The sequence below is a fragment of the Triticum dicoccoides genome, chromosome 5A (genome assembly GCF_002162155.2).
Source record: "Triticum dicoccoides isolate Atlit2015 ecotype Zavitan chromosome 5A, WEW_v2.0, whole genome shotgun sequence".
Classification (NCBI taxonomy): Eukaryota; Viridiplantae; Streptophyta; class Magnoliopsida; order Poales; family Poaceae; genus Triticum; species Triticum dicoccoides.
In genome coordinates this window covers 541514642-541519230 of record NC_041388.1, presented here as the reverse complement: position 1 = coordinate 541519230, position 4589 = coordinate 541514642, and the positions used below count along the sequence as shown (strand labels likewise).

The 4589-nt window shown below is 48.8% G+C and overlaps 1 long non-coding RNA gene across 1 annotated transcript; it reads right to left on the bottom strand.

The window, feature by feature from the left end:
* Window positions 1-731: 731 nt before the first annotated feature.
* Window positions 732-2374, bottom strand: LOC119297777. The gene is made up of 2 exons (XR_005145735.1): window positions 1840-2374; window positions 732-1147 (listed from the first exon to the last, which is right to left on the bottom strand). It is a non-coding gene; the product is annotated as an uncharacterized LOC119297777 (long non-coding RNA).
* Window positions 2375-4589: the final 2215 nt, after the last annotated feature.

The following is a 4589-nucleotide window of genomic DNA, read 5'->3' as shown; positions in this document are numbered from 1 at the left end:
CATAGTGTCTAGTGATTATGAAAATAACACAATACTGATGGGGTTGGTTTTCCAAGATCCCTAGTGATAAAACTTACCAATCAATATAATATTAAAGTTCTTCATGGTCGGGAGAAAGAGGCCCGCCTTCGAATACATATGGCTGCTATCTCTAATGTTCTTTGCGGTCGGCCATAAGAGGACCGGAACAGAGGATATAAAGTGTGTATCAACGATTATATGGGACGTAGTGTCTAGTGATGATAATATCACAATAATTGTGAGGTTGGTTTTCCGACATCCACAAATGAGAAGTCTTACCGGTCGATATAACATTGAAGTTCTTGAATGTCGAGTGCAAGAGGCCTGGCTTCAGGTACATATGGATGTCCATCCTTGAAAGAATGTTGTAATGCAACTTTGCAATGCTTCATGAAGATTGTCCGCAACCTTTCTGTGCCTACCCTGAATGACCTTGTCAGACTCGTCTCCGTTGTTCATTGTTGGGTCAAGAATGACGATCTTCCTCTTTATAAAATCCCAAATGTAGGATATTATGTACAATGCAAGGTGCTTAGGCGAGATGCTTAGAGAAATAAACGAGGCTTTCTCTAAGCACCAGTGCTTATTTGTACAGGATAGACGCTTAGTTAGGCGTCTCTCCTATAGAAATAGACACCGGTGCTTCAGAAAAAACCCGGTTTATTTTTCTAAGCATCTCCCTAAGCACCTAGCATTGTACAAGGCCTAAGAAGAAAGCAAAACACATGACGCTTTGTCAGAAATGAACAACCCATGTACAATTTCAGTTGCACTTTGTACTCACATCAGTACAATGGCAAAATGTACACGTCCTTGTAACACTGCCAAGTTTACATGTCTTGAATCAAATATATTCACTACTTGGCATCCGAAAACCATGTCCTGGACCGTCTTGCACTTGTCCACGTTTCTTCTGCATTGCCCATACTTGATGCCGAACCCAGTCTCCCAAGAGTATAGGTTGTAGAAGTCGTAAGCTTCGTCCAAAGAATCAAATTCCTGGCTGATTTCCGGCTTGTGGATGGTACCTGACTTCTTATATGTGAAATTCCTCATGACCTTCTCCAAAGAACTTTTCCTTCCTGATAATGAGGCGCAGCAGTCGGGTATCTTGCCAAGTCAGGCTCTACATATATTTGAGATGTTAACCGCAATTGGAATGGAGATAAAAATGTCAAATATAGTCAAAATGTGCTCATCACTCTGACTTTGATCCAGAAAAAATAGATTGACCTAATGGATACTGTATGCATTGATATATGCAACAACCAATTGACCTAATTGATACTGTATGCATAGATATATGCAACAACCAATTGCTCCAGAATAATTAACCGTGTGGCATCGATATGTATACTGCTCATAAAATTGTCTTCATGCACATGCCAATGCCTAGGCCAAAAATTGACAGTATAAATGCCTGCAACAAATGCAGCAAAGTCTGACTATAAAAAAATAGTGAAACCCAAGCTGGGGCTATGACACAAAACGAAAATTGGATCGCATACTTGGCCCCTGATTGACATGTTTATGAGCGCTAATGACAACAGGAGGTCTTGTAACCTCCAAAAACTACTTTTGAATAACAAAAAACTGCTCCAAAATAAACGAATTGTTGACAGCAATCAACTGAACATGATAATCCCAAAACTAGAACTGAACCCGTTGTTGACCATTCTACCAAGCTCGGGCTGATTCGAATCCTCAAATCATTATCAAGCCAACAACTTTACTGAAAAAGAGAGTACTAGTTGACTGAAAGTTGTATTGTAAGAGGGGGGCGCTGGAAGGAGGGGTGGGGGTCAATTAAGCTCGCACCTTTGAGGCCACAGAGTTGGAGTGTGTTGCGATTCAGATGGATGCTCTCTGTGACTGTCGGTTTGGTCAATGTCTGGGACATTGAAAAAATCTTCCGTTGCCTCTTGAACTTGAGATGCAGAACTTGAGGAAGGAGAATCGCTATCACAATCTTTCCCTCCATCACCGCACCTCCCCTCCCTCTGGCAATGCCAGATCTAGGACGCCCACGGTTGCGACCGACTGGGAACAGAAGCTGTTCATCGACATGGCAAGATGAAGATTTGAGGATTTGCGGTAGAAAACAAGGAAAGAAAAAGAGGAGAAACATGAACAAGAGATCCGTGAATGACTCCCCGCCGAGATTCATTGGTGATTTGTGAAGAAATATCGAGATCCAGGCGCGGCGATGAGGAGGGCATGGTTCCGCCGGTCAATGCAGCTGCGACTGGGATTCGAATTTTGAATTGCCTCTGGCTTGGGTGGATGGGGTAGCCTGGTCACGGTGTAGTTGACGGGGAGGTAGGCGAGTACGAGCTATGCGCTAGCGTAGGTAGGACGCCAGATACGATCTGACGTGTATTCGCTTCATATGGCGCTCGGAAAAATGAAATAGCCAAATCCGTGTGGGCCATGTGGGACACGCTAGCGCCGATCCCCAGCGTGCAGCGACGGCTCCGATACTGGTTGCGCACGCAACCAGTTAGGAAAGGCCTTATTCGGGCTGGAGGACAAGGCGGCGGAGGTCATAGATAGTACCCTACTGCGCCGTGAGTAGTCTAGGGTTTTGTTCTTTTTTAGACTAGTTTCGGGTTTTATTTAGCTCCTTGGTTGTGCACGGGAAAAAATGTACATTGGGCTTTCTCTATTTATTTATTTATCTTTTTTAACACAGTAGAGACGCAAACGTTCATACATACACGCATACACTCATCCTTATGAGCACCTCCGAAAGACTGAGCCGGCATGTCATCTTGAAATTTACGAAGTCACCGTAGGCACTTCGTCGTCAATGGAAACGCCTCCTCCCACTGAATGCCCATCGTCGGAAATCCTGAAATAAATTCAGGGATGAACGCGAGCACCAGGACTTGAATCCTGATGAGCTGGGGATACCACAGTCCCTCTAACCATTCAACCACAGATTGGTTCTTTATGTAAGTATAGATTGCCCCTTCAAATGTGGTTGTTGGCATCAAATACCCCCCAACTAGAAAGCAATCCTCCTCTCGCCATTTGCAAACTAGCATGCTGGTGACACTCGCCTTCCGGGTCGCACGCGCGTGCGGCTCCGAAGGCTCCCCCAACCCTAGCACAGCCAAGGCCTCAAATCGACTCCTCCGGCCGGCGCCGGCGATGGCGGCCGCGCCCGGCCACCAAAGGCGGCGTCCCCCGGACGGATCCCCTTCGCAGGGAGCGGGATGTCTACGGGGCGGCCATGCTGGTGGGGTGGCCGGTGACGCGATTCGCGTCGATGGTCATCGGCGCATGGCGGAGAGCGCGATGGAGAGGTGGATCCAGGCGAGCTGCTGCAGAGTGGTGGAGGTTGGTGGTGCGTGGACGCTGATGGTGGTGGTGGAGCGAGCTCAGCCATGGAGGCGGCGGCGCCGAGGAGGCCCAGCCAGGAAGGAGATCCTACGGGCAGCAGGCGGTCGGCTGCCTCCTCGTGAGGGGGTTGTGGTGGTGCTCTCAGAGGTGCGGGCGCTGGATTTGCGAATGGAGGTGCGGGTCGGATCTGAATCGTCTCAGATTCGATCTGGGTCTTTGGGCTGTTTCCATCGCCTGGCAGTCCCCTGGTGCGGATGAAGGCCGATGTGGTGGAGCAGGCCCTTGCACGGCATGGTAGGAAGCGGTGGCTCCTCGTCTGGATTGTTGGTGGCATGCTCTCTCGGCAGTGCTAGTGTGGGAGGATCACGGCTGTGCCGCTTCGTCGACAAATTGCTGTGGTGACGGCGGTGCGAGGATTCATGGACAATGCTTCCCCAAATCTTGAGGTGTGGAGAGGAGTGACATTACAGATGAAAATCATGTCCGGTTTTGGCCGGGCCGGCGGCGATGGCACCTGAGGGTGTTGTTTCCCTCCCTGTAGGCATCGCCGAGTGTGTCGCCATTTCCCTTGTCTTCTTGGTTTTGGCCGTTGTCTCCGGGCGAAAGCCTTGATTCGGTGTGGGATCGGCATGATGGCGGCGTCTTCGATGTCATCTCTCTGTTGGGAGCATCGTGCCAGGAGACATGGTTTGGAGGTCCTATGTTGCGCTCCACCGGTGTCCGCCGCTGCCCTTGTTCGTTCTTCTCCGGCGCAATGTACGATCATCGATAGTGATTCCAAGATGGTGCCTTTCTTGGGTCGGATTGAGTCCTGCCATCCTCTTGCCACCTCCTTTAGGCATCAAGGGGGATGGTGCGTTGACGAGGGAAGCTTGGCGAGAGCTACTGTTCTTCGGCGGCGGCTGTCGTTGGTTGAGACGCGGCGAGGTTTTCGGATTAGGGTAGGGTCTTTTGCGTTGTAGTTGTGTTGTCGTTGTTGGTTGTCTTTGGACTAGCCAGTTGTGGAGTGGGTCCTACGGTCATTGTTCGCGGCGAGTGGTAGTTGTCTTGTACTTGCAATTATCTTCTTCTATAAAGCTATGGTATGCGATTTGCGTACTTTCGATAAAAATACCCCTAACTTCAAAACATATTTTTAAGCCCCTAAAATGTGGCAAACCGGAAAAATGTCCACCCAAATGGTTTTGGAGATGATTTGTGGTGTTGTTGTCTTTTACTGTGCT